Genomic DNA, 10,795 nt, shown 5'->3' with positions numbered 1-10,795 from the left:
GGGGGCGGCGCGGCGGGTCTGCGGCTGCCCGCCCCCTCCCTCCCTCCCTCCGTCAGGCGGGCGGGGAGCTGCGGCGGGAGGGAGCGGGAGCGGCGGGGCGCAGCCTCCCGGGCCGCAGCGGGGATGCGCCGCGGATCCCGGCCAGGAGGTGGGCGCGGAGCGGCGGCGCTGGGGGCGCGGGGCTGGAGCTGGAGCGGCGGGCCGGGCCGGGCCGGGCCGTGCGGGGAGTCCCGGGGCGGGCGGCGGCGGAGCCGGGCTCGGCGGGCGCTGCCGGCGCCGGTGCCGCGGCGGGGCCGCCGGGGGAGGCGGGAGCGGCCGGGGCGCGGCGGCGGCGAGCCCGGGGCCGGGACCGGAGCCGGAGCCGGAGCCGGAGCCGGGGCTGGGACTGGGACTGGGACTGGGGCTGGGGCTGGGGCCGGGGCTGGGGCTGGGGCTGGGGCTGGGGCTGGGGCTTGGGCCCGGCCCGGCCGCGGCTCTGAGGCCCCGGGGCGCAGCCTGAGCATCCGGACCGGGGGGGCCGGGCCGGGCCGGGGTTACGTAACGGCATCCGCGCAGAGAGATGCGCTGGTGTCAGCCCCGGCTTCCCTGGCGCTCCCCGAAGTCGTGATTTTTTCGCCTTTCCCTGCAGAGCAATTTAAAATGCTCCAATAAACTGTGTGGTCTGTGAGGTACAGTTACAGATTAGCTATTGCCAAGTTGATGCACTCTTAGCATACCTTTTTGCTTTCATTCTGTTTCTCTCCAAAAAAGGCAGGAACGGCCTGTGTTCCTAATTTGCTAGCAGGGCTGCAAATCCCTTCCAAGTACTTTGAAGATGTATTCATTAAAATTGATGTTTGCAAATCATGTGTTTGCTCAAAGTGCTGATGCTTAAAATGACTGTATGACGTGAGCTTTGCCATTGGCTCGTCATTTCATGACAGTTTCTAATTGCTGTCGTGTGCTGGGAGGATACATTGGTGATTTTCTTCCCGAAAGCTTCAGCAATGCAGGTACCATGGACTAAGAGTAACTGAAACAGAAGACCTTGCTGGACTTCTTAGAGCAAATTAGGAAGCCAAGGTCAAATAGCAAACGTCAGTGCAACTTGTATGGGGTAGCGTGAGAGAACAAAAGTATTCACAAATCTTCTTTGAGACTTTAAGTGAAAAGTGATCCATAAATAGACTATTACTCAGTAGATGAAAAAAATTGCTTAGTGAAGGTGTGAGGAAATTGCTATTTTAGGACTACAATTAACTATATCAGCTCAATTTTAATGGAACTAGTACATTTAATTGCATTCCTAACAGATTTTCTGTTCTCTAGATGATTAACTTGCAGAATGATACCAGCTCAAAGATTAAAATCTCATCAAGTATCTAATGGTTTCTCTACAGTGTAATTGTGTTTGGTTTATAATAGTTCTTTTCTAATAACCAGCCTTTGCCCATACAGCTGTAGATGCTATAATTAGACTTTTTATCTTGGTGTAAATGACATGACCTTGATCTTTAGAGGTTAAACAGATGTCATTGTTATGGATCTTATATGTTTAGTGAAGCATTTTTATGTATATGTAATAAATACTGATTTCTTTTCTTTTTGTTTAAAAACTACACAAGGAGACTACTTTATCTTTTCTCTGCACCTTAGATAAATTACCAGAGATGTGTACAACACTGATGATTTGAAAACTGTAACAGTTTTATATTTAAACAACCTTTTCTTTCCAAGTACATGGCAGGATGGATATCTGGAAAACGGTATTGGAGGGTTTATTATTGAAGATTCCCTAAACATTTCCCCTTGCTACTGAAGGCTGAAAAAGGCACCCTTTGTTGTACTGTAGTTCATCAAGCATGCTTCTTCCACTTCCCATTAATTTGCTATTGCTCTCCCAGATCCTCCAGAGCACCTTTAGCTGTACTGTGGGGGGCCTTGGCTACAGCCTTGCTTGTTGCTGGGATATTTTTGCTCTTAGCCTATTCTGGGAGCTCATTCATAAATATCTGTGATGTGAACACTGGTTTGCATATACTTGTAGGAATGCATGTGGGGTTTTTTCCCAAGTGCTGGTGTTGAAGGGCTGTACTCTATATATTTATCTGCTCAGAGGTGTTTTTATACAGCCATCAAAACACAACTTTACTCACAGGTGTCAGAGTTGCTCTCCATCTGAGAAGCGATTTGGACGTTATTACGTTAAATATTACATTATTACAATGCTGCCATGCTGTGGAAAGTTAAAGCTCTGTGACTGGTGTGACAGGGCAGTCTCTGGCCTCCTGCTCTATTGCAAATGGTGGCAGGCATGAGACTGCTCTCCTTTGCCACTTCTTTCTCCAGTCCACTCTGGGGATGAGCAGAGAGTGTTCATACTGCATCTTCCTTTATTCCTCTGGCCCAGGTGTGTGTGGCTGTGTGTGTGTGTACCCCTGGGTGCTGTACATTTCAGCTGAGCCACAGCCTACCGATAGGCTTCTTAGTGTGGTGGAAGTGAATGATTTTGTTCTTGTTCTTGCAAGTACATGGGATATCAGCAAGGGTTTTTCCCTGGGAATTTATGCTTCTTTACCATGGCGCTTTGTCTCAGGAGGGCTTTAGGCAGCCTTCTGTGCCTGTGCCATGCTGGAGAACCTGCTGTCCCTGCAGTGGGAGGCAGGAAGGAACTGCCAGCTGCTAAAGATGTGTGTGTTTATATTTTTAATGTGTGTGTATGTATAAAATGAGCCTGTCCTAATGATTTAATTAGCCCCTGTGCCTCATGTATAGGGTGGCAAATACTTGTACATTACTCCTGTATTTTCTAATATTTTTTTAAAACACTGAACAATTCAAACAGTTCCTAGAGATTTCTGAAAGTTTGTTTTTAATTTTTTTTTCTTTTCCTTGTAACTAAATGTTTTCTGGTTTTGAAGCTTTTGACTATCCTGGTATGGGAAAAGGCAGCAGTTTCTGTAGATAATTTTCATGGGAAATGTTACTCTGGGTAATTAGACTTCAAAAAGGAATTTCTCCAAGAATTTCCTTCAGGCTTGTGTTTCTTTCATAAGCTAAGTTTAATGAGATTTAAAAAATCCCTCACAGTGGAATACTAAAGTAAATGCGTACTTTTTTTTTGGGTTGTGTGTGTGTTTGTGTGTTAAATTTGCCATATCAGCATAGTTGTTGAAGGAAGCAAGTAAAAGGTACAGTATGGTTGTGAAGGATGCAGAGGTGTTAAAATGATGAATTGGATCCTTTACATCAGTAGAGTAGAGCATAGATCTGGGACTGCTTTGTTATGAAAACAAGTCAACCCAAAGTAGGTAACATTTGTCTAAGAATGATCTAAAGATCAATTTCAAGAAACCTTATCTTGAAATGTGATACACTTTTTCAGATGATGAACTGAAACATTTCTCAACAGAAAATCTAACGAGCTCAGGTTGCCCAAAGAAGAGTCTGTATGAAACCTGTGCCATGGAGTGAAGCCTACCTGCTCAGACAGAGGAGGCCTTGGCTACATCTGCCCAGCAGCAGCTGACCTAATCAATACTGGAAAATTGAATACTGAAAAAAGGCAATAGAAGGGCTTTGCTCTGTAGCAGTTCCTGCTTCCTGCAAAATGTTTGCAGTGGGAGCCTGAAGAGTTACAGAAATGTTGGTGCTGATTGACCTTAGATATGGGCAGTGGAATTGGTGGGGCTTTCATGGCTCATGCTGACAGTTTAAATCAGAAAGGGCTAAATAATAAATAAATGAGAAAGAAATTTAGGCAGTAGCCCCAAGTGTGGGGAAGCATGACAAGGGCCATGCTACTTGGAAGGGAACAGCTCGCTGTGAGGTCCAGGCCACTGGTCAGCACTTGGACACACTGAGCAGCTGGAGTGAGCATTCTGTTCCTCAGCATCTCTTGTGGCAGGGTCGCCTGGGTCTTGATTTTTGTGAATCATGGAATAGACAGGCTGGGATAGAAATGCCACACTCATCCTGCTTAATATAACATGACTTTATTTTATTCAGATTATGTGATGCAGTGGTATCTCTCAATTCTTGTTGCTACCCCAACCTCTTCTCCTGTGACAACCCAGTATGGATAAGGTGATGTTACATGGAATTTGGGTCAAGAGAAGTTTCTGTTAACATCCTACAGGAATGGTTCCAGGCTGGTGATTCTTCTTCTTGTTTCCTCTCTGCCTTTCCTGTGTCTGTCCTGTGTGTAGTCAACCTGCATCTGCAGTGGGGCTGCAAGTGCAGCCCCACTTTATTAGGATTTTTATAGCTGACCTTCTCAGGGATGTGTGGCATCCTTTTGATCTTTTTTTCAGGAAAGCAGCGTTTAACTGTTTCTTCCCTTCTGTCTTTGAAAATCAAATTCAACCTTGTTTGGAAAGAAATGGCAGTGTTATAGGAGAAGTGGGAGAGCAATTAACCCAGAGAGACTGTGGCTTATCTTCCTAGATTACAATTTTTGAGATTTTAGGCACAAGATAAAAGTTTCTTTAATTAATTTATTTTCAGGGAAAATGGTGGAGAGCAACTTATTTTCTTTTATAAGTTGGTATTTAGAGAGCCAGTTAGCTGTGTTGTCACATGGTAAGGATAGATCTAGGGAAAATGGAAAGGCAGGATCACTGATGGAGAGCTACAGAAATGGCAAGAAATGGACTAGATAAAGGGACTTCCATCTTGAAAATGGGAAGCTGGAGTGGTTAGTTCAGTGACAAATGTTTCTTTCACAGTAGAGTGGCTCAGCTGGGTGAGAAAGTGGTGGCTAATGGTGGAAATGATACTTAGTTAAAAGGAAGAAGCTTCAACATAAAGCAGCTTGCTGAGATCCGAAACAGCCGCAGTTGGTGTTGAGTCATCGTGAAGTCCCTCTGACCCCAATGTGAGCATGACATATACATCCCTCTGGTAAGTAATTATGTTGCTTTTCTCTTTAAGTCCATGCTTCTGGAATTTATTCTGTTTCTGGAGAACAAGCTTCATAAGATGCTTACTAAAAACAGAAGGATAGGAATGATGTGAAATAGAGCTGTAGAGCAGTTAGAGGATGAGTTTGTCTGTAGCCAGACAAATTATTTTTTGTTCTGTGTAATGACTGAAGAATGCAAAAATCCATCTCCTTCCCCCCCTACCCCTTCCTGTCAGTTAAATACAAGTTGTCTTTCCACATTCACTTGTGCCTGACAACTCTGCTCTGTGTGTAACTTCCAGGAAGTTTAGGCAGGTCACAGTTGCTACCTGGTGTAATATTCCTGGGTGACATAATCATGGGGAAAAATAATGCATTCTCTGACTGAAGGGAAAAAAAAAAAAAAGAGTTCTCTAACTCTCCCTAACTGTGACCTATATTGTGTGGGTGTGCAAATATGCTGTGGAAAGCTAAATGTAAATTACATGCTGTTCCACTGAGCAGGCTTTTCTTGGTTCTCCTAATAATTGGTAGCGTAGCCTACATACAAAACCCATGGTCAGTTTGCAGTATGCAATTCAGTGACATGCAAGGCAATGCAATTATTATTTGCAATGCAAAATAATCTTTAAAAACCCAAACAAGGTATTTTCTCTAGTAGCTGCATACTCTGCCTCTTGCCCAGTCACCATAAATACTGTTTTGTGACAGAGCTTGCAATTAATAAAAAAAGAGTGGCTTCAGTCTCTAAATAATACAATAATGGTTGTTCTTTCTTTTGATGTGTATTGAGGATTATTGGGGGAGGCCTCAAACCAAGTCAGAAATGAGGGTTAGAATTAGCCCCCCTGACCAACCCTGAGACCCTTACAGACCTCCCCAGTAGCTCCACATGGTTGTGCAGTATCTGTGAATTTAAGGGAAAGAAACAGAAGTAATCTATGATATGCTTTTGAATTGCCTTTTCTGGTGATGCAAAGGTTTTGGTTGGATCTGCAGATGCTCTGAAATGTAGCAATGACATGGCAGCTTGGGTTCATAGCTCCTACCCTTTCCATCACAGCTGCTGTGCGTCTGCCTGCCTGCTGCAAATCTAAATTTTCTGAACTACATTTGGAAGAGGACAGGGTGTCAGATTTTTTTGCCTTTAAAATGAATGAATTCCTATTCATCAATTTCTTTGGGTTTTCATAGTGTTTTGGCCAAAACAATGTAACATCAATCTAGAAAGAGTAGGTTCAGCTAAAACAGCCAGTTGTAATCATGTGGCCTTTCCTAAAGCTGTGATATTTTTCTTAATACCCTTGGGTTTAGGTTTCCAGCTGAGATGCCCAGCACAGATCTGCAGAGGCTGTGTAACAGATCCCTGCTCATGGTTCTCCTGATGTTTTGTGCCTTGCTGAGTGCCTCGTTTTTCTCCCAGCTGTATGACCTTTGTAGAGCCAAACACCCACTTGTCCTCTCTGACAGGAGCACATTCTAATAGTTGGAATGTTGCTCTGTATGAGGGCAGCACGGGGCAGAGAGGGAAGGAGGGAGGGATTGTTGCCTCCAGCTCTGATTCCTGCTGCCTTCCCAGCCCAGAGCTGTACTGGCCCTTGGCTGCTGCCTTGAGGTGCAAAGGCATGGAGATACTATTATTCCTTGCCACCTTATGGTATTTCTGGTGAAATTACCTTCTGACATATTCATGATTAGATTTCCCCCTCAATGTTCTTCAGCATTTTTAAAGATTCATTCAGTGTTTTCAGATTTTTATGCTTTCTTCTTAACTTTGTGAGCACTTTAGCTCTGTCATTTTGCATAAAGCTGTCAAATACCAGTCATAAACCTGTGCTGTATCTCTTTACTATTCTATATATTATTGACTCTTTGAATTATTTTAAAGTTACACAGAATTCTTTTGTAAAGTATGAATCCATTGAATCTTCTACATTTTCTTCATTCTTTTTCATGTCTTTTTGTAGTAAATCAGTTAAAAATAATTTCAAAGATGGAGTAAGGAATAATGCTGTGTAAAATGCAGGTAGATAATAACAATAACTTGATAAACGTGGTGGATTTCCCCTAAGGGGAGCAGCTCTAGCTAACACCAGATAAAGGGGCTTTACATACAGTAAACCAGAACTATTGAGGTTGTGATTGATGTATATTAGGTTCATAGATCTCTATAGAAAAAAGGCAGTATCTCGTAAGAAAGAAGCTTTTTTTTTTTATGCCATTGCATAAGTTCAAAGGTAATGAACATAGTTAAAAATTATGTTTTTATTTTGTGTTGTGCTTTGTCTGGTTGTGGGCACTGCGCTCAGTGCTGAGAAACACTGAGCATGCTTGTGGGGGGTATGGCAGCTTCCGAGATTTTATTCTTCAACATCTATGGCAGCCTTCCCATTTTGGAAACTAGTGGAAACAAACTGCTCTTAAGGCTGCAGATATCTTGAGGAACACATAGTTCTGCTTTCTTGGCTGATTCTTGGGTGGTTTGCCATGAAAAATGTGTCATAGCTGTGTGATATAACACTGAGAAAACCACCAACATTGCTAAATCTGTTTGTAGGTGAAATTTATTCTTTCTTATAAAGAAATGCAATGAGTACAAACTTATTTTGAAAACTAATTTTTTAAAATCCAAATGCATCACGGGTGTGTTCATCCCTTCTGGCTTTCCAGCACTGAGACATCTTCCACAGCTCTTGTCCTCTTTATCATTCTGTCTGTCCTGCACAGGTCAGTCCTCACCTGTTAACTCACTGCTCCTGGAATTGCAGACCTGTGCCCAGGCTCCCTGCTCCTCCTGGTGACACAGGCATGTCCTTTTGGCCAGGCTGGTGATGCTCCATGCCTGTTCCCTCCAGCTGCCACGCCTGTGTGCTTCTCCTGAGGTCCTTGGGGGGCAGTGCCAGGGGCTGGGGGTATAAAAGGAAAAAAACCTTGGAGAACAAAAGGCCTGGATAGTCACAGTCCATCTCTTATGCCTAGAAGCAGTGAAAGGTGCCATTTCTTCTTTCTTAGCAGCAAGTGAAATATTTTTGCACTTTAGGTTGGTGTTTCTGTCAAGGTGGGTTATACATCTCAGCCATGCTGAAGCAGATTTAAACATAATGGTGCAACTTCCAAATGCAGGTTTCTCATTTAGGAGGACAAGTCTTAACAGAAATAAATGTCTGTATGTGTTGTGAGACCCAGAAAGTAATTCAAGCAGACTTCTGTGAAATTTTTCTTTTTAAGCAGTCTTGGTATGCTGCAAAAATGAATTTAAAATCTTTAGTTACCCACAGGTAACAGCACAGAAAATCAATACTTTTTCAGCTAATGTCAATTTTTTCCATTAAAAGATAAATGAGGAAGTGTGAAGCTTCCAGTCTTCTCAGACTTCTGTGTGCTTCCCAGACAGCTGGTTTTAATTTATCTTTATATTTTGTATAGTGTGTACTTAGTGCTTGTCATTCCCATGACCAGCCATTGCTTGTACTTATGAATTAAATAATCAAATAATGATGCAACTGTGTATGTTTTAAAAGCCTTTGTTCAACTAAGAGGGTGAATATTTTATTCGAGGAAATTAAACTTTGTAGGAAACTGAAAATGATCCCTATCATGGCTTAGATTTTTACTTACTTGGGAATGTGCTGGCTCATGTTATCTTTGTAGTCACTGACATTTATCAGTGTTTAAGTACTGGTGCTTTGCAGAGTCTGGTCTCACATTTAATTTTTATAAACAAAAATATTATGAGACATAATAGGCATTTTACAAATAATTTCAAAGGCTAAAACATAAATATTTGAAGGAAATGAATGGACTGTAGGTTTCAAACTTCTGCTATAGACTTGTACTCTACGTAGCCTTTTGTCTTCTGAGGGTCTGACTGGGGAAGTGGAGACCACTGCCCTGGATCTGTAGAGTGAAAAAGAAAAGGAAAATGACCTTCCTAAGTTTTCCAAATGCACAGGCAAAGGCCTGCTTTTTAAAATAGGTACAATTTTCCTGTTTCAGGATGCTTGTTAAAAATCAGAGAAAATAAGGATGAATTTGAAAATTTCTTTCTGGAACACTGCAATTTCCAACTGAATATCTACAGTGCTTTTCTCCCCTCGTTTTTAAGCTGCCTTTTAGATTTTTTATAATTGGAAAGCTGTCCCAAAACATATTTATCAGGTGTCACTATGTAGCAGTAATGCAATTAACCTTACGAGTCCTTTGTACTTCCTTAGTGTATTTGCTTGGTAGTCTTTCAAGAATTATTTTACTGCTATCTTCTGGTGTTGATTAATTTTGGAACAGGTACTGCATACAGCAGGGGAGTTTCTCTTCTGTGTAAAATGGCTATGGGCATCTTGGCTGGGGTTACTGACACATATTTGGCTAAATGCTGATTTACCAGCTATTGTGAAGGACTGAAGAACGTTGAAAAAATTAACTGAGTTACTTAAGAAAATTACTGTTGTCCTTACAGCTGGAGTAATTTCTCCTCTCAAGGAAGAAAAAGAAATTGCAACAGAAATTGAAAGTCGGTATTGAGATAAAACAAATGTCAAGGGTAACAAAATACTGTACTATGTTGAGGTATAACATTGTCCTAGAGTGCCTTAAAAAAAAGTGTCTAAGTTCAGTATCTTGTTCATTCTGTGGCAATATACACATTAATGAAATGTTTGAACAGAAAAACACTAAATCTCGCTTTTGAGTAGAACTTGGATGCTCTAATTCAGTTTTCTGGTATAACTTTCTCAAGATATATTTATTTATGATAATGAAAGTATTACGAATGCTGATAAAAATCTTTTTGGGATAACATTTATGTATATCACAATAGATTTTCACTGTCTAAATGATAGATGACTCGAATCAATGCTTTTTATTCTAATGAATTTACAAATACTGAGTTTATAATTTGTGAATGGTAACAAGGAGGGGAGGGAGAAATTTCATCTCTATTTCTATATTTATGCTATCTTTTATGGCTTTTAATATTTTATTAGCATTTTATTGTTTATACTTCTGGCATTAATCTTGCATAAAGTATTGTTTTAGGACTATTCTTATGCCTAGATGTTGTTGCCAGATAATAGTAGGAGATTTTTCAGCAACGAAGAAATCAGTAGGCAACAGGAAGCTTAAAAAGGAGATGCTGAACTTCAAACCGTGGCATTAGAAGCTCAGAAAAACCTGAGGACTTGAGTTGGAGCCTCTGACACAAATTGTGAGGGCTGGAGCGCATCTCCCATGAAGACAGGCTGGGGGAGTTGGGTTTGTTCAGCCTGGAGAAGAGAAGGCTCCAGGGAGACTTTATAGCACCTGTCCTTACCTAAAGGGGCAGGACAAGGAGCAAATAAATAAACTGATCAAGAGTGGGTTAAGGTCAGATGTAAGGAAGAAATCCTTCACTATGAGGGTGCCTCAGGTTGCCCAGAGCAGCTGTGGCTGCCCCATCCTTGGCAGTGTTCAAGGCCAGTTCGGACAGGGCTCTGAGCAGCTCCATCAGCTCTAGTGAAAGGTGCCCAGCCCATGGCAGAGGGTTGGAACTTGATGATCTTTAAGGTTCCTTTTTACTCAAACCATTCTGTGATTCTATATGTAGGTTTTCATTGCTAGCAAAATATGAAGTGAACCCTTCTATTATTTTTCTGCTTTGGTGGTGGTGGTGCCTAAATCATCTGTTTCATAAATGTGTGATTCCTGAAAAGAGAAAAGGGGACGCTTGTAGTTTGGTCACCAGTTTTATTCATGCAAGTTTATCACTAGAATTCTGCCCATATTTTGTTGAGCCTGTTCTGGAAAATCCAAATTTGTCAACCATCTTACATGGGAATAAGAAACTCTGAGTGGGAACAGTGCTCCCTGATTTGTCAAAGTCACTGAGCAGAGGGAGGAGGAATACTTAATGAACTCAGTTTGACTGGAGTTTGTGTC

At 42.0% G+C, this 10,795-nt stretch overlaps 1 protein-coding gene across 3 annotated transcripts in view; it reads left to right on the top strand.

Moving 5' to 3' along the window:
• Positions 1-56: 56 nt before the first annotated feature.
• The window catches only part of OSBPL6 (oxysterol binding protein like 6), a 97,179-nt gene continuing 86,440 nt past the window's right edge, over positions 57-10,795 (top strand). For all 3 annotated transcript variants that reach the window (XM_066553917.1, XM_066553916.1, XM_066553915.1), the window contains exon 1: positions 57-148. The gene's annotated coding sequence lies outside the window, so the exon portion shown is untranslated. The remainder of the gene's footprint in view (positions 149-10,795) is intronic.

This window comes from Molothrus aeneus, chromosome 7 (genome assembly GCF_037042795.1).
Source record: "Molothrus aeneus isolate 106 chromosome 7, BPBGC_Maene_1.0, whole genome shotgun sequence".
NCBI classification, from domain to species: Eukaryota; Metazoa; Chordata; class Aves; order Passeriformes; family Icteridae; genus Molothrus; species Molothrus aeneus.
This window is presented reverse-complemented; position numbering and strand designations above follow the sequence as displayed.